The sequence below is a fragment of the Acanthaster planci genome, linkage group LG03 (genome assembly GCF_054643075.1).
Source record: "Acanthaster planci isolate LZ-2023a linkage group LG03, COTS_SCS, whole genome shotgun sequence".
NCBI classification, from domain to species: Eukaryota; Metazoa; Echinodermata; class Asteroidea; order Valvatida; family Acanthasteridae; genus Acanthaster; species Acanthaster planci.
Genome location: NC_141779.1, coordinates 360,834 through 387,978, shown reverse-complemented (window position 1 = coordinate 387,978; position 27,145 = coordinate 360,834). Strand labels below are relative to the sequence as shown.

Below are 27,145 nucleotides of genomic sequence, written 5' to 3'. Positions count from 1 at the left end.
TGGTGTAAACAGTGTTTGGTCTGTGTTCGGTGGTGCGTAGCTCAGTGGAAGCCTTGCGTTAGTGTCAAAATTGGCGGGAGAATTGGCAGGGTTTGCAGCCAGAATCCCGATGTGAGCACTGATGTAGGAACATGTGGGAGGGTGGTATCCCTTAGACATGTTGGGATGTATGAGCTTGGTCCAGTAAAATTTATTTGGCGGGAAAGATTGGATCCCTTTCCTTTCACTTGTGTGGAGTGTACTTTAGGTGTTTTGCCTTGGGTAATTCCACTTTGAGAGATGCAACCTGAACTTGCATGCAATGGGATGCAATGTAGTTTAATTGATACATAGTGACAACACTGTCGATCTGGAGGATGTGACTATGCTATTCGGAGAGAGCAAACCTGAAGATACCGCTTCCGCTAATCGGCTGGTATTCTCGGGCAGATTCTCGTCTCACCATCACCCCATAATACTCCCTAAAGGTGCAAGGAGTACAAACATGACAAGGATAATAAATGATGGCCCTATCCCACTCAGAGACGGCTCGGTCTTATAGATTGAATCCAAACGAATAAAGTTTGGGTGCTTTCGAAAAAAAACACGTTTATTGGAGGGTGTGTCACTGTGTGATTTATTTCTACATGGAGACTAAAATGGAGCCTCGGGTAGGTAGAAATAAGAAAAATTAAACTTGTGTAGACCGAAACCATGTTTACCCAAGCTGTGGGTTGGGTTGTACCTGGGAAAGTAGCGGGAATGCATTTTCGCCCCTTTGGGGACTCATCAGCCGCTTGATTCAAATATGAATCGGGGTGTACAGGTATGGTTAGTGAATGGAATGGCACTCACTGACGGAAAAAGTGATTACTGTTCCTCTGATCATGATATTTGTGCACAATTAGTGTAAATGGGTTTGTTCATTCAAAAGGGAAATGAGAATACCTAGAGCGTTATCAGATTTCTCATGTGTGGCGGACTGATAGTCCTCCGTGTGGCCGAGTTTGGCTCTTCTTGATATTTTTGGCTACCTTGTTAGGCAACTAAAGGAGGTTTGGGGGGAACGGGCTTTAATGTTGGTGTTGCCAGAGATGAGGTGCCAGTGATAAGAACAGCTCTTTTGATGTCTTTGTGTTTCTCATGAGGATTGTGCATAGTGGTGAGACGAGTGGGAGTTCTTTTTTGTTTTTCACTTTTCGCTCATTGTGAATCATAGATTCCCATTCCGGAAATCAATGGACTGCATCGATCCTTGAATCTCAGCTTGATCATAGCCTCGTTTCAAATGTTTTTCTGCGAAACTTTGTGTTTTTTTTAGAAACTTATTCCCACTATTGGTGTTTCTGCATATCTTAGGATTTTTCCTTTGAGAAAGCCATGGAATACGTGTTGTAGATGGGATGAGGTTTCTTTCCAGGTATTGGAATGTTTCCGTTGGTTTTGTGAATACTTTTCGTATCCAGGGTACCGTTTGAGATGAAACGCGGACCTTTGAAAATTGTCGGTCTTAGCAGGTAATGGAAGTTTCGGATGCCTCAAAAGTGAACTTGAGATTAGGGTGTAGTTGATTCATGTGGTTAACAAATGGGTGAAAGAATCGAGTTGGCCATTGTAGCCGATGAGGCTGTCGTCTCTGATCTAGCCCAGAAAAGGATTTTTTCCATGGGGGCTGAGATTTCCGACTCAAATTTCATGTAAAGCTGCGTCACAAATTTCTGGGCTTGCTACTGATCCCATTGCACATCCGATTTTCTGTCTGAAGAATTTGCCTCCAAACTGAAGATAGTTGCAGCCTAGAACAAGTTCTAGGAGAGTGCGGGTGTAGTTGGATGGGGGTTTGGTTATGGCGTAGCGGAAAGTTGTCCTGTTGTAGGCTTTGCATACCGATTCAATGGTTTTGCACCCGGTGGATATTGGTGTACGTGGAGGACAACATCGATGCTTGCCAGGAGTGAGTTTTGGGGAAAGTTTCTTTTTCTAGTTTGGGGATACCAGGTGTACGGAAGTTTGAAAGGCCTTGTTTCAGAACTTTGTGTGCATCAGAAGTGCAATTCTCATTCGTCTTTGATATTTGTGGACATTTGAAGAAGTGAGAGGCGGTTCGGTTTAGCCGGGGTGGGAACCAAGTTTAAACCTTTACCCAATTGCTATTTTCTCCGTTGGGAGTTTAAGAGCCTGGAAAGGTTTGTAATGAATTGTTGGCTTTGTTTTGGCTTGGTTTTTCCGCTGAGTCGAATGGGATGGCCTTTGGAGATTGGAGCAGTTATGGGCAAATCTGTTGGCTTTAGTTTTGTGTCTTCCTTTTTTATGGAAAGGGTGAATTTTTCTTCTAGTCATGGTAACTGACAAATAGGCAGTTATGGTAAACGCAAAAAACTCTGTTTAATGGAATGGGTAGTGGCTCATGAAAAGAGCCGTTGTGTTTGTTGGTGACTAATTAAGCGTTTCCCGCCTCGAACAGCCATTCTCAGTCACCTTTCGTTGGAGTCATGCAGGTATGGGTAGATAGTACATGTTACCGGGCCATCCCCTACGTTGGTCGGCGTGTTCCGGTGGCCGTGGACGCAATACGGTTGTGCAAGCACAATGCAGACCACACCGTAGGTAACCGGTGTACTCTGCCGCCGATGTTTCTGTACACTGTATGTTGTTCAGTCGAGCACATTCCCCCCTACACCCGTGACCAGACTCGAACCAGCCGTTCTTTGAGAAATAATAATTATGTACAAGCATTCTACCAGATACAACCTTCCCTGTATCCTGTAGCCTGTTCTCGGAAGCCTGCGGGAGACGACTCCATACTTTGCCCGCAGACGGTATTAGATGTGCTCTGTGTTAATGTACTGGAGGATCCTGCTTGACGAGCCTTTGCTGCATCCACATATTGTAATGGACAGTTATGTAGTAAACAAAGAAGGAATGGATGAATGACACCCCCCCCCCCGATCGCCATCTGCCTGATCTCACCGATGTCTGAGACAATGGTTATCCACGGGCAACCTGCTCCATCTCTGGTCATGCCCTGGTGATGACACTGTTTGTCACAGTTCATAAAGTGGCTTGTGACTTGGCTGAAGACTGAATGACTTGTAATAGACTTAACTACAGATATGCAGCACTGAGGTACGTGTATGACCTGTTATTATGAAGCACTGAAGTAGTTTAGACCAGATGGTCAAGACCAAACTGTAACTGAGATCATATCAAGGTATTAAGACCATATCTAGACCGAGACCAGGGGGTACCCAGACCAAGACTAAAACCAGGGGGTACCAAGACCAGGGGATACCCAGACCAAGACTATAGGGGGTACCCAGACTAAAACTAGGGGTACCAAGACTGAGACCAGGAGGTACAAAGACTGAGACCAGGAGGTACCAAGACTATGGGGTACCCAGACCATGACTAGGGGGTACCAGGCAGACCCTAACAAGGGGCCTACTGAGACCAAGACCATGGGGAACTACCCAGAACAAGATCGATACCAGGGGTACCACGATCGAGACCATGAGGTACCCAGACAAAGACTACAGGGTACACAGACCAAAACTAGGGGTACCAAGACCATGCAGGGGGTACCCAGACTGAGGTCATTACAGGGGGTATACCAAACAACTGCATCTTGTGTGTTCCAGCAGAAAGTTTGCTGCACCATGCCATGGCCACTCCTGTGAACTCAATGTAGCCATCCTCTGTTTTTCACTGAAGTCCTCTGCAAACGCTTAGCATACCAGGGGTGAGATTTCTTGGGGATTTGTTATGATTTTGGGATTTTTCCTTCATAATAATCCTGATTTCAGGATTTTTCTTTCATCAGAATTATCCTGTTTTCACGATTTTTTTTTCGAATTATCCTGATTTCAGGGTTTTTTCGTCAGAATTATTCTGATTTCACAATTTCTGTCATCATAATTATCCTGTTTTCAGGATTTTTATAGCACGGCTTTGTAAATCTGGAATATCTTTGTGTTACCATATACTTATGCCATGGTGGATGATCATTTTCCTCCAATCGCAGCCCTGTTGTATGGTGTTATAAATTGTGTCCATAAAGGACAAATGTCAAGTACATGTATACAACTGTATATATTTCAATGCATTTTTGGAAATGCAGTCTTCCAAAGGCATATTTTTCAATGTGTCTCAGTTGAATCGCCTTACATTTGAGTGGAATGATTACAAATGAAGCTCAATAGGAATGGTTAACAGAGGAGTGACTTGGTGTATTTATAGTCATGTAGAAGTCGAACAGTGATCATGAAAGACAGAGAGAGTCTGTTGAATCTTACAAAATGAGTTAATTCCTTTGTATGATGCATGACACTGCTGAAAAAAGCACCAGTTAGAAAAACAGATCCACACATACTGCTTGCCCTTCCACTTGCTGTTCCTCAAAATCTTCATTTTCACGCCCCTGACTGATGTCAATTTTTCTTTCAACAAAAAGAAAAACTCTCTTAACCTTAACTATCTCTTAATATGTTAAGTGCTGAATACATTTTTTTGTCCAGCACTGATGGTTTTGAAGTTTTGAGTGCATATTATATGACAAGCTGTTTTCTCATCAACTTGCAGCAGTGCACCGGATGCTTTTTATGGTCGTGCCCAAAGATTTTTTAGCGCTGCGTAGCTGCGCAAGATGGAGAACTTGGCCAAAAGGTGCTATCACCATAGGTGCCATTTGAGTGTGAATGTTAATGCATGGATGCAGGCATACCAGGTGTGAGTGCCTGTCACCTTGCCTGTGCCTGTTGCATAAGCAAAGTGTATTCACACCCAAATGCCGCCCACGTGATAAGGTTTTAGGCATATTCACGGTGAAGTTCTCCATCTTGCGCTGCTGCATGGTGCTATACAATCTTTGGTCATACTCTACCTTCTTAATACTTTCTTTCAACACATGCATTGATCTCCTAGATACCTCTGATGATATGCCAGCTTTCGAATTTGTTGTTCCCCTGACCAGCAATGCTGGCATGGGTATTACCATGCCCATCCCTGGCAACACACAGCCCTGGCAGCAGTTCGTCACCCAGGATTGTCACCCATTGTCTTTAAACTGTAGGTAAAAACCTTGATTGTGCCACCTTAATTTGCACTGCATTTGAAATAAAAAATGTGCACCGATTTGATTTCATTATGTTTTCTTTAACCTTTTGGAATAAAAACTTGCCAAAACACACATTAATTAAGCATTTTATGCAAACGATTGCTGAAAATTATATGATGTTGGTATTCAAGAATAATGATTTCTCTCCCTTCCAGAGTTCAAGCAGTATTTCCATCACCTGATCCCAAAGCCATGAAAGACAAGTGAATGGGAAAAGTGCGGGTAGCCTATATGCCTGAAGAATGGAAAAGGACATGTATGAGCAAGCCAGCCAGTAAGGTAAATGTTATACAGTCTTTTGTTGCGTTAGGAATTCATACCTTTTTTCTGGATAATCAAACAACCGGGGCTGTGCTGGATATTCAAATGTTTGATCATTCATCAAATGCTTGAATATTTGGTTTTAAAATCAAACATTCAGGGGTAAAAATCAAGAAAATAAAACGGGAAGTAATGAAATCATTTAGTTACAAAATTGCATAAAACAGGTATCTCCATTGTAACACACCTCTTGCTGGCTCTTTATCCCAATTGGTTGAAATATAGTCAGATGTGTAGGTCAGTACATGAATCTGGCATCATCGTGAATCATACACCAAGACATTGTGCACATGTGAATTCCAGAGACTAATGCCTGGCCAGGCACCAGCACTTCAGAGTATGTACTGGAGCCTCAAATGAGCAGAACATTGAAGTACTATTCTAAAACACTCAATGGAAAATAGAAGTGTTACTGTAATTATTGAATTGCTTGTTGAATTGCTGAGTTGTATGGTTGAATTAAAACAGTTTCAAAGTTTCTTGTCCTATTTTACATATATGGCTTGTGGCCTTAGAAGAAAGAACCCTCTTCTGATTACTCATAGTTCCTCAAGGAGCATAAACACGCTCTGACATCATGGCTAGTTTCTTTGTGTAAACTAATACAGGTATACATCGTAGTAGCTGTGCATATGTCCAGCAATAAGGCCAAATTACTCTGACTTGCAGTGCTCCTTTTCTCATGATTTCTGATCTTGCTGTTACTAAGGGAATAAATCACCAATTAGGACCGAACCTCTTTAAGTAGGAGACAAATCCCTCTGCTGAAACTCGGAGGGAAAAACCACTCAGATGAACAAACAGAAATAGTTGGTTACTGCTGTTTGTTGGAAATTGAAATAGAACTTAATATTTGACTTTATGGAAGGTTGAACTTAGCCTCACAAACAACTACATGTAACTCTGTATGATGTACAAGGACACTTCCTACTCTTAGAGAAGTGCAGGTGTTTGCCAAGGCTCTCATCAGTCTTTCCACTGACGGTTCGTGTAAGGACTAGGGGCCACTTAAAATTTTCAATGTTTTTAAAATTTCGATTAAAAAAATTGAATTTTCATCCAGTACGTGTACATTATACATGCATTTGACATAAATTCATATACAAGTGAAAATCTATAATGCAACACAGTATGACAAGATGATGGCTGGAATTGCAATAACTGATCGTGATCGATCGTGCACGCAACAGCATGCCATGTCCAATCCACTCAAAAATGGATCTCCCGAGGTACGGCTACACCTACAGTCAATTACCACGTCTCCACGCACATGCATATGTATTTCTATTGAAACAGAGACGTAGACCTAGCTCTAGCCAACAGATTTGGATGCATTTTGCTGCTGTCTGGCCTTAGATTCAAGGTGATGAATGTTTCACTGTTATTAGCAACTGGTGTTCAACGTTATACCAGTAGGTTTATATAATGCTTCTGGTACCCTGCTACATTTGTGGTTGATCACCGCTGCAAGCGCCCGGCTTCCAAGTCTAACAGTAAAAACCACCTCCTTCCATGATGTTTTACACTTGCATAATAATGTAATGGAAAGGTCCACCTGTCTGTATATGGAAACGAAGGTGAAAAAGATTGCATTTTTGGAATGCTGGTGTGGCTGAGCTATATATGTGTGGCGTGCACGCTAGACATATTTCAGAGAAATAAATTTTTCTGGATTTTAATATGAAAATTAAATTTCGATTTTCAATTTATTTCCTTGACCCATCCACCCACTATTTAAAAAAAAAGTCAAAATTTGAAAAAAAACACTGAAAATTTTGAGTGGCTCCTTAGGAAGACCAGTGTCCATCGCAGGAAAATCACCTGGCAAACCATTCACCCTTGCTCACTTTTTAATTCATTCATTTGTTTTTTACTGCCTGGTCTTGTCACAGGAGGAGCACTATCACCTTTTGGTTGACAAGATCTACAAGATCCAGAAGGAGCTGCAGCAGAAGCGACAGAAGAGGATGCAGGATTCAGGAGGTACTGATGCTGCCGCTGGAGGCATCCTCACGATGGCCACAGCGCAGCTGTCCCAGCCACAGCCTCCCCACTAACTGCCCAGACCTGTCCATTGGGAAAATGTAGCTCTTTGAACCAAATTATATCAGAATTATGCTGTACATTACGAAATGTATATGGTCTTGAAGGGTTATTTTGGTGTCAGTGTTGCTTTGGCTCAGCAATGAAAAGTGGACTGGTAGAATGGGGCGTCAGGTTGGCATAGTGACACTTTTGTAACCCTCCACTTCTGTGAATTCAGCCCAGGTTTAATTCGCGGATTTTTTAGTCTTTACTTAACTTTGTGGGTTTTTCTCATCTCTATAATAATCCTGGGGAGTTTTTCCTTCCACTTCTTAAACTGAACACTATCCTTATATTTGCAGTTGTAATTTGAAGTTGTAGATTGTCACATTTCTCAAGTGGTTACTGGCAGCCATTTGAAAACCATCCTGGAGATTATATTGCTATCATCAATAAATAAAGCTGAAAATTTTTATTGTTATTGTTGTTGGAATTACACAGGGGAAATGGTATTGTTTATGGTAGCAGGGCCAGGTTTCCTTCAGTGTATTTCTAAATGTGGTCATAATACAGACTGATCATTTGTGGTTCACTGGAAGTCTGTGCACAGGTTAACATGAATTTGGTGTATGATTTCTACTTACAGTTTCATTTCAATTCCAAGCATCTGTAACTTTTTAAGTTATCACTGAATAATCAAGACCTTTTCTTTATTTGTACTTTTCTGAAGGCCTTTATTTTACTTCATATTTGAACAGTGGTGTCACCCATAGATCATCGTGCAATTTTTATGACTGCAGATGAATTGACTCAGAGTGTGTACAAAATGCAGATGTAAAACAAAAATTGTACGATGCAAACAACAAATAAAAGTGTAATGCAAATGTGAATTTTATGTTTTGAAACACATTCCATATCTCGGTATGCGGAATGAAGACGTCAACTGTACATGTAAATGTAACTAGTTCAAGCTTAAAATTGTATTTCTGATAGGAGCTTCATTTCAGGTGCTTCTGGAAAAAATCTTTTTTTTCTGCACACAACTGTCCCAGCCTATTGTCTCTATCATGACTTGAACAAAGCTTTTGCCAAAATAAATGAGACTACTAATTTGGAAAACAGACTAATGGATATTTACATGTATGTTGATAGGGTCGCTGCTTGCCAAAGAGAAATCAAATGAAATGGGAAGGGGAAGGTTCAACAAGAACTCTTAAACTTGAAGGTCCCTTTTTCTTGAATGTCTGTATTTAAACAAGATATGTTCTTTTTTTTTCTAAATCCACTTAAATTTGGATGTAACCATGATCTGGCCATCTATATACACAGGTAGGCCTACAAGCTAATGGTTTCAAACTTCAAGCATACCTTGACTCGATCAACTCGACTGACATTTAAACATGTCAATGCTCTGTTTGTTTTTCAAGCACACACAAAGTCTGAGAAGTCTGTGAAGGTACACTGTGTGTTGAATTTGAACTTGGCAGCAGTGCATATATGTCCCTGTTGTAGTATGTACTACTCCATGGGCATGTCCCATATTGTTGAAAAGTATGAGGTTGTGGTAAGATATGTGGTACAAATACTCGTCAAATGGCTGGTGTAAATCACTATATATGGTATTTGGCTGTGTTGATGGCCATATCTTACCTTTTTCAAGAGTTGAAATTTTTGGCCAAAAATTATACCTACCTGCAAGTGGACAAGAGGAAAGGGGTGGAAGATTCGAGAAGTAAATTGCTATTCATGTTTCTTCATTTTCACTAGTTTGATTTTTTTCCATAAACAGAAGATTCACTATCCGATGTGCCATACCTGGTCGTGAAAGCCACAGATTTGAGTCTTAAGATGGCAACACCTTGCAATAGAAGAATAAAATAGAAAGCTTATGGCTTTAGTACTGAACAGGTCCAGTCTCCTTCAGGAAACTTCTAAGTGCCTTTGGTCTAAGCATTTTGTATTCCAAACTGGTCCACCAATCAAAAATGGGCTTGTTTATGTGTCAGGCTTATGTAAAATAAATACAAGCCCTTTGCCTTTTAGACATTTTGGAGAAATATGGGTTAAAGAGTACAGAGTTCATCTTGTATGGCCTGTTCTATGCCACTCAAGGTCAATACACTTGAGGCAAACCAAGGGAATTTTTGTGCACAAAATGATTTTGAATTCTAGATGAGTACTCCATGTACTGTTTGTAATTCCTGTAATCAGTGTAATAGTCGGAGGATTTTAATTGACTGAAATAAAATATGTAGCCTGAGACATTAATAATATGTCCATGATTTGAACTGCACTTTATTGCTCCCTTTTTGCAACTTTCTGTTCCTCTTAAGTTTCTTGTATATATGAAAGAAACCTGGAAGTTATCCCTTATGGATTACTCTCATCATTGAAAAGTGCTCCAGAAATTTAAGAAGCTATTAAAGGAAAAATGATTTAATGAGGACACCCCAACGAATATGAAGTTTTTTAGAAGGTATAGCTCAAATTGTTTTTCCTGAATGAAAGAATAAGATAAAGAAATAAGTCTCTGATTTACATCGAATTATATTGTGGAAATATTTCATTTTCTGAAACGGGATGGGGGAGGGCACTGCATTCATCAGCATTAAACTAAAAAAATATCAATGGTAGAGGGGTGTTAACGCTGAGGTATTTTCAAGCAGTTTAATTTGATTTACTCACTTTTCCCAATGTAAAAACTGTGATACAGAAACAAAATGAGATAGAGGGCTCTCTAATTTGGAAAAATGTTCAAAGAAACCCCGGTCAGAGGCAAAAGCAGGGACAACGCAAAACAGTTTCAAAACAGCGGTCCCAAATCCCATTTGCGATTTTCACCCACTTTTTTCTTTCTTTCCCGAGGAGCAGATGGGGAACACCCCTCCCTCTTGTAACATGTGCACATGCACGAACTTGAGAGCGCGCCTCTTGTACTACTTGACCTCCAAGTCACTACTCTGTGTACATGTACGTTGTGTGTAGTGACTTGGACCATAGACCTGGAGGAGAAAATGCTTGGACCGGACGTTCTTGAAGCTCAAGTAGTCTAGTTGGGGCAACTGGCCTATTCCGATTGAGGGCGCTGTGCATAGTTAAGTCCCGCCATGATTGTACGGCGTTCAAAGTTTTACTTTTCGCGTTTTGTAAAAACTTCATGATTTTCACCACAAAAAGGACGTCATTGGTGAAGTGTTGGACAGCCTATGGTACCATATTTCCACATAAACAACTCAAAAGATGGTCAATTGATGCAGGTAAGTTAAAAACCACTTTTTGTTTTCAGGACTTGCTAACGTTTTGACATACATTGATACAATGTACCGGTAGCATGGTGCACTCTGCCTAGTCGCTAGTCGGTGCTGAAGTCGAGGCCCACCATGCATGCCTACTGTTTACTGCGCACCGGAATAAGGCACATACATGTACATGTTAACCATTGAGCAAACAATGTGTGGTGTCAGTCATTTGGTTTCGAGTCAACTCGGACCCAAACCAACTCGGACCCATGCCAAACTGCTAAAATGTAAAAGTGGACAAAATAAAAATTTTCAACAAGTTAATCACGCCAGGAGTCCTGGGGTTGGGTCCGACTTGACTCAGGGTGGGTCCGAGTTGGCGCGGGTCCGAGTTGGCATGGGTCCGAGTTGGAATGGGTCCAAGTTGGTTTGGGTCCGAGTTGGTTTGGGTCCGAGTTGGTTTGGGTCCGAGTTGACCTGATCCCAGTCATTTGTAAAAGTGTAGGACTAACGTTACCTAGCCCAGCGGATGTCTACAAATTACAATACAGTGGAAATGTACTTCCAGTAGGTATGACATGTATGATACCCAGAAATTAAAAATGTATAAAATTAGATAAAGTTTGAAACCAGAGAAATTCAGTGGTACAAACTGTAAGGCCATACAATGTTTCTATGGGAAGTTACAACCCTTTGAAGTTTCAAAGTCATCAGAGCCTTCTGCTGGGCATTTTGCTGTGACAGGCAGACCCAAGTACACATGCATTGTTTAAAATGCGGTTCACAAATGGTACACTAAAAATACTTTATTTCTACTGGAAAGAATAGCTAGCCTACATGTCTGACAATACAGGACATTTGTTGTTGTAGGGACTGTTGTAATACTGTGCATCACAACTGCGCGCATGTATTTCCCCGTTCACAAATGTTGGCGCTCGCGGTCTCGTGTTTCCGTTGTTGCACTCTGGGATTGCTTGATGTTCCCCCGCTGCGTGGCGGTGTATTTTTGTCCTACATGTACATTGATGATAGCTGTTCAACATCGAAATCCGCATGAAAATCGGCTGATTTTTGAGCCAAAAACGCCAATGTTCAGGTAAGGAACTAGATTTTTCTTGGTTTTAGGGTGAAGGGGTGGTGTGAATGTCGATGAATGCATTTTTAATCAATAGAACGGCATTGAAACTACTTGAAACAGCTTACCTCACGTGGGTATAGTACATGTACATGTACATCGCAGGCGATCGCAATCGATTTTTATGTTGGGACTCACGCTTCAACTTTTGATTATCATGGCCTGATGGATATGTTGTGCAAGTGATAGTTACTCATTTAAACATATTGGTGATCACTCATTAGTAAGACCCCACCAACATCATAGTTGAGGCTGTTCCATTATGTATGCTCACTCCCTGCTTATTGAATGGAGTTATTTGCTTTGATTATTAAACATTTTAAAATTATTTTTGTTTGTTTTTGAATTAGTTCCAAAATCTTTGGAAGTAATTGTTTTACTCTAGAAATATTTTCTGATAGGTATAGGCATACATTTTCCTATCATTTTCATTCCGCCATGACATAACTTTGTTATACTTGGTCAATTATTGTAATTCCAATCCCTGGCTCTTGTGGGAAAGAACGATTGTTGAAAAGACTTGGTTTGGGCTGAAGGAACTCTTAGTGACAGGGGTTGTGTTTTCTTGTGCAAATGGGAGTGTTCTATTTTTTAATCAATTTAATTATTTTTGTATTTTATTATTTTACCAGTATGATTAAATTATTTTACCATTACAAACTTTGACTGCCATCCAGGGCTGGGTACCATCCATCAAAATGGGAGTGACTTTAGAAGTATGGCGTCTCGGAGTTGGCCTCTTCTCTGCACATTCATCCAAAGCTCGATGTCAACATTCTTCAAGTGAAGCGACAGGGAGTACATGTACATGTACCTTTAGTGTAGGTACATGTACTGGTTGCAGAACCTTTCTGGTAATTCTCCTGACTGTATCTATGGGAAAGGCAGCCTTCAGTTGTATACCAATTCGTTATGAACCACTTCGAGTTTGTGGAGACATTGAACTCAATCCTGGACCAATGCCTCCAATATCACTTGATATGGACTTGTTATCACTTGATATGAAACTTTCAAAGTCTGTAGCTTTGCTGTTCAAGGCCGAGTGTTCACTATTTTGGTGTCGTTTTGTGCAGAATTATACATGTACACTCTGTATAGCTTCATTGTAACGACTTAAAAAAAGTAAATTAACAAAGCAATCTTTTTGATGTCAGTTTTTGTAGGGTCTACCATTATTTTTGCAATTTTAAGCAATAAACCCCCAAAGCAAGCGTGATACTGTACAACACATAAATGTAAAAATGGTTCATGCAAAAAGAAAAACAAACTGGAAAATACAAAGCTGAACAATATTATGTCAGTAGAAGTTATCTAAAAAACTTGTATAGAAACACATTCAGAAAGAATAAAAAGACATTTAAAAGCCTTATGGAATTCGAGCCTTATGGAAAAGAACAAATGTGATGAAAGTAGCTGTAAACTTATAAAAGTGAATGTAAAAAACATACATCAAGGTTGTTAAAACAACCGCAATGGCGACTTTTGCCTGCTTCACATCACATCAGCCTTCTTTTCAAAGCTTTATTTTCCCCGGTGTGAGATCTTGCAGAAGAAGGAAAACTGGAAATATTGGTAAAGGAGAACAAAAAGTTCATGAATGCAGCATTTAAAGACGTTTCTGCAAGTTCTGTTTGTGAAAAAATAAAATTTTGGAGGAATTTGGTCAACATTTGCAAAAACAAAGGACAAAAATTACCTTAGAAACCCTTTTCCGCCACCGATCTTAACAATTTAAAAGCCTGAGTGATACAACTTACATGTAATCTTGCTCGTCAATAGATGGCAGCATTTTTTGACTTGGTTTGTCAAGTGAGGGCAGGCAAACCAAAATTGTACCAGTTGCTGCATCTAGCGCCATCTAAGTGAATATGGCAGCGCGCATGACGGTCAGCGGATTTGGTTGGTCTGATTTTGTCTGCTTTTGCAAGAAGGGAGCTACATTTTTGAAATTATCTCAACATTTAATGAAAGAAAGACTTATGAACATTTAAGAGTAATTATCCCCACATGAACAAGACCGGGGGAACTGAACTCAGGGACAGGTGGACACTCGCATTCTAACTTTGTTGATTGGCCTGAGCAGCCATTTATTGAACTTGAAACATTTCAGGTTCTCACCCAAAGCTGGTGAAGCGGAACTGCAAATATCTTACATGCGTTCAGGTAAAGTATAGATACATGTATTCAGCAAAACGTACAGAGATTGTTCCTGCCCGAAGCTGGTGACACGGAGCAACTCATATCAGCAAAATGTATAAAGCTATCAGCAAAAGATACGAAAAAGCAATTATCAGCATTTGTTTCCACCCAAAGCAGGTGGATCATTTTTGGTACCTGTGCAGTATAAAGCCTTCGATATGCAAATTCAAACAGCAATTACAAATTACAGAATACAAAATTGCCCAATTCTCATGAATTGAATCATGAACAAATTAACGAGGATCCAGTCCAGTATACAATATCGTTTGGGCCAACCATCGTAAGTTATCAATATCAAACACTGTGATTGGACAGCAATTTCTATGAAGTGGGGCCCGACTTTGGCCTGAACTGGCTTGCTGGAATATCAGTCAACTAATAAGCATTTTCAAAAACCAAGTTGTTTCAAAACAACTATTTATGTCAAATGACAGAAATTGGTGAGTACCAAATGGCTTTTCTTAATTTGGCCCTTAATAATCTAGTGCTTCCCCTAACAAAGGAAGGGGTCAGGCGTTTCCATTCCCTGAAGCGTTGTTAATAATAATACAGTGACTTGAAAACTGAGGTCAGTTTTTAGGTCCCTGAATGAAATTCGCACCAACATCCACCAAAGTTGTTGACTTTGCCAATTCTGAAACCCCCCTGAAACCATTAACCCTAACTCCCTAGGGTATGTACAAAATTATATTAAAATTGGGGGATTCAGGACTGTTAGGGTTAAGAAAAAAAGGGGGGAAATTCCCTTCTAGCTTCTTAAACCTGGCGACCGAGTACAGGAATTACCGGATCGCTGTCAATTACTCTAGAATCAGCAAAGTGGACTACCGACGGAAAGTGCATCAAAATTTGTAAGCTACTGCTGACAGGTGGTGGCACCGAACAGGTTGGAGGAGGGTTGCTTTTGCAAAAACAGACAGATTTTTCTCTTCGCCAACCAAACGCCATGGCTACTCAAGCAAAAGTGACCAGGAGTTCTCTCCAGAGCTACTAACATCTTAAGGTCACGCCAGTAACTAGTTCAAGGCATTAAATCACCGTGCAAACAACTGTAAGTGACCACAACTGACCCACTTAGTGACAAGGATCCTCCAATGGCCCATGGGGATAAATTATTTGAAGCTGCAATTTATTTTGCCTCAAATTGATTAACAGCTGGAATAGCTTGTTTGGGACAGAGCAATATTCCATCAAAAAAGGACAGTTTTGTGTGACGGCAAAATAGGAAACGTCTTAACTTGGACTTGGGTCATGTACATGTACCTTTGTCAAGAACTGCAAGATTTGTATAAACCTTACAGTTCTGGGAGTAGTGTAAAAGGTAAATGAAGACAACGTCCAACCTGGGGCTGAGCTAAAGACTACCCATACAAAATGCATTAATTGGAAGAAAAACCGAACCAACCAATCATGGCAACTTCTGTTTATTTTCAATGTGTAACCTTACAAGTGTCTTGGTTAAACAGCTACTGTAGCCTGGGCCTATTTGACTACATGTACATGTACGTTTCCATGATTTGAAATGTTAACAGTCTAATATTTTGGGTGCTCTCCTTTATTTCTGATTACTTAGACTTGCTTTTTTTACCCATACTGCCCTTACAGACAAAATGTCATACAAGACCTACCTTAGCAAAAAATGTCATTCAAATGGGTATATATATAGCACTACACTGATGTTATGCACCACTGTAAAAACAGGGTGTTGGTAAAAGTCGGAGGTAGCCAGAGGTAGTCGGAGGTACATGTACAGAAAGAAGTTATTTTATTTCTTCATTAATGATTAACAATAACGATTATAAAATATCCTCATTTGTATAGCGTGTCAGAATGGAGGTACATTGTATAATCAACTGCGCCTGCAACAGTATTCACATGATTTTACTCGAAAACTTATGATAATGACAAAGAATTTCTTTACATGTAATTAATGCCTACATGTATGTATCAAGTGCATGTTATTTTGTTTCCTTACATGTATTTACCCACCCTGACAACCGTAAATCATCCTAAATGGCATAATACGCCAGGCCAGAGTTAGCAATCAACCAACTCTTCGCTCGATTTCTGCACTTGTATGGGTCAACCCGGAGGTTGAGTAAAAGTACATGTACATGTAGTTCAAACATGCGGTACTTGAAAAATTATCCAAAATTACAAAATGTCTGAAATGAATGTCACAAGTGTTTTTCTCTTTATTTATCGACCAAAATATCCGTAAAATGTTCTCTATGGCATAGCATGTCAGGCGGAAGGTAATACATGTTGTGTAATATACATGTAAAACTATGATATGGTACATGTACATGTAACTCAATTTCTGGCATGTACATGTATGGGACGACCTGGAAGTTTATTTAAAGTACATGTACATGTACATGGAATTCCAACTACTGTAACTTGAAAAACTATCAAATATGACAATATTCAGGATGAATTCTTACAGAAGAAATCATTGTTTCATTTCTTCATTAAATTTTAGGGCAGTTGTTTTCTGTGTGTACATGTCCAGTGCATGGCAGCGCTAAAAAGGTATAAAAATAACCATGTATCGAGGCAGGCTGGCAGGGGGTCACAGGGTCATTGCAACAGGTAACTTTGAGTTGTTGTACATTGTAAAACGTTACACTTTTTGGGTAGGTAGGTGAAAAGGAGAGGCAGTGAAGGATAGGATAAAGGAGACGGGGGTAGAGATGTAAAGTGGTTAAACTGGGGAGCCATAAAGATGAGAGACTCAGGAAGTACTAAAAAGCTGTTCAAGTGATATTAACCTCATTTATTTCTTTCATTAGAATTCTTGCTCAAAACAGAGTGAATTTTGTTAGCTTATAGCTACATGTATAAAACTGAACGTGAAGCTTGCTATGGAGCTCCTTGTCAATCAGTGTTGGTCATTGGAGGATTCCAAAAGATAATGTATGATAAAGAATGTAATGTTCACAATTCAAGATACACACTTGGCAAATTTTAACTTTTTTTCTCTCTGAAGAGAAATAAGGAAACTTTCTACTTGATACATGTAACTGTTATTTTAAAAGTGATTTCATTTTACAAATACATGTAAGTCTTAATGTTAAAGTACGCTGTTGAATTATTCGTATTGGCGGCAGAGGCAATTAATTAGTAGTTACATGACACCGGGGGTGACTAGGGAATTAGCCTGTGAGATAACAGAAGCATCTTTGAAGGATCTTTCAGTATGTTAACAACTGTTTACATGAAAATTGAATTGCCTGTCATTTTAAATGTCACATCAACATTTTAACAATTAGTTCTTTGATAACTTCTTTTGAACAAAAGAACTAACAAATTCAGCTCCTGCATTGAGCTCGAAAACAGAGTTCAGTCAGTGCAGATGTACCCCACTGAATTTGCTTTAAATCCTTCCGACATCGACAACATCAAGTCTGGGCATTTGGGTCGCAGAGGGGGGGCAAGATGATTGCTGCCCCCTTCTTCCTTAAAAAGGGAGGTTTCCCAGAGGAAGTTCTTGTGATGCCCATTGATCTACTGTACATGTACATGCAGGAATTCCTACCACTGGACCATAAGGTTTCGAAGGCCAAGTCTCACAGCTCTTGCATTGCAGACACATCCAGTGACTGGCATTCAGCAGCTGACTTCATATTCCAACCTTTGAAACACACTCAATATGGAGCCAATTGAGACATCCCTCACAGAACAACATCTTTTTGGATTCTTGTGGTTTGTTACAATCATCAGTGATGTAACAAGAGGACCATGTTGCCTCTATTAAACTATTTCTGATATTCACCAAGTACATGTAGGTCATGGTGTTGCCACCATTTAGGGGTTGGCGAGATATACATGTAGGAAGTGCAGACACCGACAAATTGGTATCTTTGCAAAAAATTCTGTGATTCCTGCAGTCTTTTGGGTTGAGTCTTGACTTGGTTGCCAACTACATGTATTTGGTCTTCAGACTTCTGTTACAACCAGTGGTCTTTATTGATTAGCCTTTGTTTTATAGTTTGATTGATGTTTATTTAATGTTGTTCATACCATGGTTACAGAGTAGAAGATGAATTAAGTTTTACAGTAGTTTGCCTTAGAATGTACAATGTCAAGCAGAAAGATAAAGCACACGTTAAAGAACAACATTTACATGCACATGTAGGTAAAGGGTGAAGCATAAATTTTCCTTTGTACCCTAAGCTATTGACAGACATACATATTATAACATAGGACAATACAAGACATGAAAATGCGTTTTGGCAATGATACACACGGACAAACACTGACAGGCAGGAGATACATTTGTAATACAACGCATCAAAATCCAATTCTAGTCGGTACAGGTGATGTATTCAGAAAGAATTAGATTACAAAATCTTGGTAAATGATCTTTTTTTTAGTAAATAATTGAATCCACTGTAATTTGCCATTTTCTACCTAGACAGCTGTTAAGAAGTTAACATCAAGCCTGTTCCTACTTATTCATCTCTTTGCCATCAACCTTTCAAGACGACATCACTAATTGAATAAGAGAAGAGCTACAATGTATGCATCCAAAAATGGGTAAGTTTATTTCCATTCCTGAGCAGTATAGGATTTTCATTACAGTTCATCAGTGAAAAGTACTTGAGTTTCATTCATGAATCCTGAAAGTTTATTTTCCCTTTGTCTCAGTCATGTCAGTCACGAAAATAAGAGGGAAAAGTTTTAGTTTATATATTTTGGTCAGTTGCACAAATTTTCCTTTGTTCCCCATTCATCAAACTTGTCTTTCTCATCTTGAGAAATGTGTGGATAACAGTTCAAATTACCTCAGAGGGATGGTCTTTTTTGGCTTGTGCATCTCAACCAACCATGTTGGTTAAAATCACCTGAGCACTGATTTTAATCACAGTTTCAATCCAATGACTTATTTGAACAATAATCACTGATTTAAAGCACTCTTTTGTAAAGAGCGGTATCTCCGTTTAAACCAATTAAACCAATCAACTCAAAGTACAACGTGTCATCAACACATTCAGATTTCATTTCATCAGCACTTGACTGAACAGAACTTTGGATTTGAAGAAACTTGTGTAATATTTTCACAGTAAATGTTTGAGGGTCATTTGATTATCTGTCAAGCCAAGTGTCTTTTGGAGAGACTGTGTATGAAGAGTGAACTTTTTACACTCCAGCATGTACATGTAATCTTCCATTGTACCGCATGAATCACAAATGCTGTTATCAGGGTATTTGTTATGGAGGAATTTTGAGTACTTTACAGAGACGTACATGTACCTAGGCAAAGTCTTTTGGGCAATTCCGTATGGGAGTTGAGAAAAATGGCAAATTTAAAGCTGATAGAATAAAAATAAAGTTTTGTTTAATTTGTTCCAGATAAGTTTAGTATTAGTTCTCGGCTTAATGTCGTTGCAAAATTGTTCCCAGTCTTTTCTTTTTGCAACTTTGATGGTTTTCTTAGCAATAGCACAGGCTCTTTTGCAGTTTATTAGATCAGATGGGAGACTAGTTTTTCTCAGTTTTTTTAAAGCCTCCTTTTTGTTTTGTATAACTTTCTGACATTCGTCATTCAACCAAGTGGTAGGTGGTTTATTTCTGGGACTAGGTTTGGTTTTAGGTACATAGAACTAGACATTGCGCAATCAAGTTCATGAATGAAGTTGTCGTATGTAGTATCAATACTGGCTGTGCTGTCTGGCTTACTGATAAGACAGTTGCATTCTTTTGCGAATTTGCCCCAATCAGCTTTTTTAAATGACCACCGAGGTGTACAGTGGTTACTGGTTTTATAAATGCGGTGATTAATTTCAATAGTGATTGGACAGTGGTCGCTCCCCATCGTGTTATTTAGAATGGTCCATTTGCATTTGGAGGCTATGCAAGGGGAGGCAAGGGATACATGTACATGAAAGGGAACTGCGTGATGAGTTAACTCTGGCACCTTCTCCAGTGTTAAGACAGACCAAGTTGTTGTTAGAGATGATATCATCAACATTTGTCCATTATGATCAAGTTTAGAGCTACCCCATAGTGGGTTGTGTCCATTAAAGTTGCCACAAATTATGCAAGGCTTGTCAGTGTTTCCCATGATTTGGTTAAGTGAGTTGAAGTCTAGTGTGGAGCAAGGGTTGTAAGCATTGGTGATGTTAATTATATTTCTACAGTCATCGTAAATTTTACCTATTTGGAACTCCAGAGGGATATTGGAACCCGTTTTGTACTTGGAAGCAACTCCATGTTTTACAAAAAAAGCACATCCACCACCACTTTTTTACATGTAGTTTGAGTTGTTTCCGTCATGGCAGTAGATATTGTAGCCACTTAATCTGAAATTGTTATTCTCTTTCAACCAAGTTTCTTGAATGCAAATGATGTCTGGTTTCTTGATCGTAGGCCAAGAGTAAATGATTTCTTTTAGTTCCTTTTGGTGAGCCAGAAGGGATTGTGCATTCCTTTGTAAGATAAGTAAACCTGTCATCAAAATGTAAATATTCATGATGTTGTGTTTATGTTACTTTTGGGGAGTTGGCTTGCGTTTGTCTGGTTAGATGAGTGTGTTCCTGTTTTTGTTTCATGAGATTTTGATGCATCTGTTTTCTTTGGGCTGGATGGAGTCTGTGGAGTTGATCTGCATCTGCCAGGCTTTTCTTTGTGTTTTTTGAGTTCTTCAAGTTCGGGACGACGGTGGTCGATAAGAAATTTAGTTGCCGCTACTCTCTCGTCTTTGTTCTTGAAGGTATCCATTATTTGCATTACTCCAGTGAGTAGTTCTAGGATATTGACTGCACTACAAAGGCACTGATGTGTGGATTCAGTTTGTGTTGCAGTTGCCTGTTCAGTTTGGGTAGTGGCATCCTTTCTTTGTTTCAAGGGGAGAGTAGTTCTAGGTTGAATAGGTCTGCTGACCTAATAGTTTTTGTTCTATTTGGGTTGTCATGACTTGTGGATTTTACCTCAGGGGTCGCCATTGGTTGTGTTGCAGGAGTAGATTTGGGTGGATGATGCTTTGGGTTTATTGAGATGTCTGTTTTGATAGCCTTTGCTGCGTCTGCATATGATATATTGTATGAAACCTTGCTGTTCTGGATGCGTCTTTCTTGTTTCATATTATTGCACCCTGCATATGCAGATGAATGTTGCTCCAATTGGGTTCAAACCTTGCATACATGTATATCTTGAAAGGGAAGTGATTTAGACGATGATTGACCTCCTGACGATGACGTCATCAGGTGAAAAGTCACTTGACATTAAAGGTGCATTCTTCACAGCACTATATACCGTGAGGTACATGTCTGATTGGGTTCAAACCTCACAGATATCTTGAAAGGGAAGAGCTCTAGACGAACATTGACCTGATATGGTAAGGACTTCATCATGTGACTAGTCATGTGACATTAAAGGTACATTCTTTACAGCCCTATATCTGGTGAACTTCATGCCTGATTGGGCTGAAAATTCGTAGATAGCTAGAATGGGAAGTGTAACAGGCAAGGTGACATGATGTAAAGGGTGCAAACTTTAATTTGTTATATCTCCTAAGGTCCGAAAGGGTTCGAATATTTCGTCACAATGGGGTCACCAAAAATAATATTAGAAACTTTAGGAACTCTTGGATAGATGTTTGAGTAAGAAGTGAGAAATCAAATGTGGTAGTATCCCAAATGAAGGAATGCCCTTTTCTTAAGAAAAAAAAAATGCGAAAAAGTCCTTTGCTCTGTCCTTAAGACAGACAAAACCTCTAGTTTTCTATGTACTTATTTTTTGCTGTTAATTGGTAACAATGTTTGTCTGTAGTTTCTGTAGTGTTGTCATGTGTGTCCATGGAGCCTCCACTCGACAAGCATACATGTACATATACATGTATGTTTCTTAGGGGTTTCCATCCATCAACTAAATATGTACCATCGTTACCTCTGCATATTATCTGGAAATAAAGTTAAGTGAAAGGGGGTTGAGCTAATGTACATGTACACTGTACATGTCGATGACGACCAACGAAAACATAACTGACTTGTCAGGGCGCCCGGAGCGCTGTGCCGCTTCGCAGGCATGGCTGGCCATGCGGCAGTGGCCCAGGCTAGGCTGCGCAGGCATGGCTTGGTGTTTAGTGATTGATTTCTTTCTTCAAATGTTGCTGTATAAGCCGCAGGGACATTTTCAGTGTGAGAATCAATGTATAAGCAGCGTACATGTATATTCCGAAAATGGTACATGTATATTAAAAATATATATTTATTGAAAAGAAATCGACGAGCGGAACTCAGAAGCGAGCCGGGAGGTTCCTTTGAAGTTCCCCCAAACCTCCCAGCCTACAGGCCTGGTTGGTAAGGGTGAAAGAATGATCAAGTATGGTATGGGTCAAAACTGAAAGTGGATTTTTTTCCATTCATCTACATGTGTATGAGGTCAGATTGAAGACTTTGTTTGATTTTGGTGTCAGAGAAGGGGATATGGTGGCTGACATTTGCTTTTTAGTGCTTAACTTAGCTATTTTGCCAGCTTTTTCATCACCTGGAATACTGCAATGGCCGCAGTGTTATCCAGATGTTGAATGTTAATGAAGGTGGCTGGATGTCACAAACAATTTTATTCTGAGGTATGGGATTAGAAATACGTGTAGCTTGTATGGTACTAAGACAATCACTAAAAACACAGCAATGAAGAAGTTGGACATTTGTTATCCGTTGTACATGTAGGGCCTGCAGGAATGGAGGATGGTAAATAACTCAGCTTTGAACATAAAAAGTTTATACAGATGTACTGGTACCACTGTTTAATCTGAAAATACTTAACCCTGAAAGAGCAGGGTTATATTGGCCCGTGTCACAGACTCAGTGGGGGGAGAGGAGGGGAAGGGGATTCACTCCCCAAGAACTTGGCAGTGCCTTGCTCGATTTTGTAAAAACCTACCGGGGCATGTAAGGACACTCCTTATCATGACAAATGCAAAGTTTGAACTCATTATATGCTTTTGTTGTTCTGGTCATATGAAGTTCAAGGCTACATGTGTACCATTCCAGCTATGGGTACCAGTACCAGCCTACATACATTGAGTACCACAGTGGTAAAAGTATACATTGTTGGCTGATCTGTGGCGGAAAAATCTACGCTGCGCAAGAAAAGCGTACATGTACATACATGTACATTTATCATTTTCACAATATTCATGTCAAAATGACCACAGAGAGTTACTCTGAAAACTCTTAAAGGGCTCAGCTCTTAAAAAAAGGAAGGAAAAAAATGGGAGGGGACAGATTCTGCCCCCATTCTACTTCAGGGTACTATGCATCACTTGTACTGTGCAGATTCGCAGGTTAAATTGCAGGCTACAGTACCTTCAGACAGGGTTTAGATATTTTTTTGCCACAGATATGTAAATGTACAGTGTACCTGTAGGTGATCAACTGAGAATGCTGGATGGCACCCAAACATATCACACATTTTGGTTTCACCATGTGATTCTGCCTCCATGGTTTCACAGCTCATGCACACAGAATGGACCTCATGCTTTTTGAACGAAATACATTTTCAAGTTTATTGTGTTCTCCAAAAATCTCGCTAACATCAGAAAGTAATAGGCGTAATTGTACAGCGATGTTATCTATTAATTTGTTGTCAAAAGTACATGTAACACCAACGAATTTGGTCGATTGCAGGATTTGGATTGAAATGTTTTGGATAAACTTAAAGATAGAGTTATTGGTCTTCTTTGTGAAAATGACTGCATTTGTGTTGGGATGAGATACATGTAGCTTGAAACCCCATATTTCACACAACGAGCGAATATTGTTGAGATTTTTTTGGATTTTCTTCTCAAGGATAGAGATGTTTCTGTTGGAATTCTAAATTGCTACTGGTATACATGTATATTACCGGTATCTGCATATTGAGAAACTCTGACATCAAGGAAGTTGTTAGAGTAATCAACCTTGAAGAGTAGTAGGCTAATAATGTTGCCTGATTTTCTGGGATTCTTTCAGTGGAAAGGTTGTTGGTCTTACTTTTACCAGTACATGTAGCTTGGATTTTCTAAGAAACTTGTTTTTCAGCAGTGTTTTAGCTAGGATTTGAGAAGTGGGAGTGCAAAATGAAAACAGGGAGTGCAATCTTGTTAGAGTCCAAAATTCTGTGTGTGAACTTGGAGCATGCAACACGAGCGCGCAGCACAAAGTCCCTTACAGCCGGGATCCAGGGCCTGCGTAAGGGCCCTGGAAGCTCTGCCTATTTTAGATGCTCTGTGGTGGTCTCTGACAGTTTTTCTGAGTTTTGCCTTTTCGAACAAAAAACTAACAGCTTTTAGAACAAAAATAAAAAAGCGTAAAACTGTGTGCAATTGTTGTTTTATATAGTGTGATTAAATAGCCCTGCAACAAAGACGCGAATATTGACAAACACCTTTGAACAGATTTCTCATCACCGCTTTATTTTGTTTTTAAAAAATAGTATGCAGGTCATAATGCAGGTCAGTACTTGACACGCGTTTTTGTGCCTTTTTGTTTGCTATGTGTACATTCAGATTATTATGTGATAAGCAAACAAAAATAATGATACCAAATAAATCCCAGTATTCCTACATGCATATTTCCTTCGACAATTTGGCTAAGAACAAGCAAATTGAGTACAAGACTCGACTTCAATATGGATGAAAAATACGTGTATCGCATAGTGCGTGTATGCTCACTGTACACGCACCCACGTACATGTACATGTTTATACCAGACAGGCAGGCCACGTGCTCACGCTTGTGCATGAGTCTGAACATGGCATCGGAAGAGTTTGACAATTTTTCCATCGTTAGGGTACCGGTAGAAGAACCTAAACAAGCTGTATTCTGAATATTGACAATAACAAAGATTACATGTACGTGTCAGCCAGCCCTTGCCTTCGAGAGGCAATTCTCTTAGTTTTCGTTTCATTCTGGATGATACATGTATAGTGAGAACGCAGCACAAGCCCCGAAACGATTATATGTCAACCTCGTCCCCATGGACTTCCTCGTGCAAGAGTGGGTGCAATATGGTGGCTAAGATGGCCATGGGAATGAGGTTGATTACCTGTAGGATTGATAGCTGGTGAGCAAGTATGGCTCCCTGTATTCATTTTGTTGCAAGTTGATAGATACAGTGCTGTAGTTCAACCTCGCCCACCTGAGAGCAAAGACCAAACTGAAGGCAGCACTTCCCTGAAAACAGTTCTCTGCAGATGATGCAACACTAGTAACACACACATACAAGAGGGACTACAGTGACTTTTGTTGCGCATACTTGCAAGGAGTTTGGTCTTCTGATCAGTCTATAAAATACCAACATCATGGGGCAAGATGTGAGCTCCATTCCCAACACCTACATGTACATATACATGTACATGTAAATTGGTGCCAACACATTAGGGGTCATAGACAATTTCAAACAGCTATGGCCCGCTTACCAAGAGGGTTTGGGACCACTCCATGCTTACCACCAATACCAAGATGCAGGTGTTCTGGGCCTGCATCCATAGCACTCTTCTTTACAGCAGCGAGGCGTGGACCTGCATGTAATACTCCTGTCAAGAACGCAGACTCAATGCTTACTGAATCTGCAGCCTGAGAAGGATACTTGATATCACCTGGGCAGGACTGTGTGCCTAACAAGAGAGAGAAATAGAGAGAAACCAGCTGGTAACTGGCTGTCAGAGCAGTAACGCTGGCTGGCGAGCAACAGAGAGAGACCAGCCGGAAGCAGGCTGTTAGAGCAGTAACCCTGGCTGGCGAGCAACAGAGAGAGACCAGCTGGAAGCAGGCTGTCAGAGCAGTAACCCTGGCTGGCGAGCAACAGAGAGAAACCAGCTGGAAGCAGGCTGTTAGACCAGTAACCCTGGCTGGCAAGCAACAGAGAGAGACCAGCTGGAAGCAGGCTGTCAGAGCAGTAACCCTAGCTGGCGAGCAACAGAGAGAGACCAGCTGGAAGCAGGCTGTCAGAGCAGTAACCCTGGCTGGCAAGCAACAGAGAGTGACCAGCTGGAAGCAGGCTGTCAGAGCAGTAACCCTGGCTGGCAAGCAACAGAGAGAGACCAGCTGGAAGCAGGCTGTCAGAGCAGTAACCCTGGCTGGCGAGCAACAGAGAGAGACCAGCTGGAAGCAGGCTGTCAGAGCAGTAAACCTGGCTGGCGAGCAACAGAGAGAGGCCAGGTGGAAGGACAAGAGGAGACACAGGCTTCACCTGCAGCACCTGCAACAGAGCCTGCCTTTTGAGGATTGGCCAGTTCAGCCACAGCAGGTGCTTCAAGTCAACCACTGATTGACCAACTCAGGCTACGGGTACATTCAGACAACGTTTTAAATTCACTTAAAACGGTAGTTACGGTACACCTGATTTGGTGTAACTTTTTCCAAGTTACACCAAATCAGTTTTATTTCAGACTTAAAATAGGGATTTAAACCACCTCGGAGGGAGGGTTTGGCATTGAACCAAAATGGTTTTAGCCAGCGCATTGATCTGGAGTTACGTAACAGCTTTTCTTTGGTGTGCTTTTGTTATAAACAATGAGGTATACCATGTAACCGCATGCTGAACGACCTGTGCAATGCTTTTATCCTACAAAACTGCCATTACAACATGGAAAAAAGCGGTCACTCTCGTCTGCCTCTCTGTGGTATATTGCCAGAACTGCCGCTGTACTCGGGAAAAAGCAATACATCTTTGTTGTATTTGCCTTCTAAGGATGCCTAAGACCGGTAATATGTCTGTAAGGCTGTGGACTGCTGATGAGCATTTTCTTGGGCAACCATCATTTGTTGCATCGCAATGATATATGAACAAGTGTCTCCCAATAGAGCACCATGTTGCAAACATAACACAAATGCTGGTACCCGGGTGACATTCAGCATGTTTGTACCGGTACAGTAAGTACATGTATATCGGCAACCAGTCCAAACCTGCTTCAAGTGCACGCCGGCCATGTGTGTATGTAAACAAACTTAAGTGGGATTTATTTAAATGAGTGGAAGTTCTTCAGGACCCCGAGAAAAGGAGATAAACCGTTTTGGGTTAAACTTGCCAAATTAAAGTGGTTCCATAGGCTCGGTGAGTTTTAATTTTACGACCACCATCTGTGGTGAATGACCATTTTAACTTTTACCGTTTTCACTAACACAGTGTCTGAACATAGCCTCAG

The 27,145-nt window shown here is 40.3% G+C and overlaps 2 protein-coding genes and 1 long non-coding RNA gene across 11 annotated transcripts in view; 2 read left to right on the top strand and 1 right to left on the bottom strand.

Moving 5' to 3' along the window:
- The window catches only part of LOC110988129 (uncharacterized), a 498,416-nt gene that overhangs the window by 282,981 nt on the left and 188,290 nt on the right, over nucleotides 1-27,145 (bottom strand). The window lies entirely within an intron of this gene.
- Nucleotides 2,478-5,364, top strand: LOC147799528 (uncharacterized). Its single transcript, XR_015424792.1, has 3 exons — nucleotides 2,478-3,105; nucleotides 4,900-5,043; nucleotides 5,248-5,364. It is a non-coding gene; the product is annotated as an uncharacterized LOC147799528 (long non-coding RNA).
- Nucleotides 10,507-27,145, top strand: part of LOC147799527 (uncharacterized) — an 84,445-nt gene continuing 67,806 nt past the window's right edge. For 3 of the 7 annotated variants that reach the window (XM_087135119.1, XM_087135121.1, XM_087135118.1), the window contains exons 1-2: nucleotides 10,507-10,695; nucleotides 18,429-18,550. The gene's annotated coding sequence lies outside the window, so the exon portion shown is untranslated. The remainder of the gene's footprint in view (nucleotides 10,696-18,428; nucleotides 18,551-27,145) is intronic. The other 4 variants (XM_087135122.1, XM_087135120.1, XR_015424933.1 and 1 more) reach the window with 4 other exon arrangements.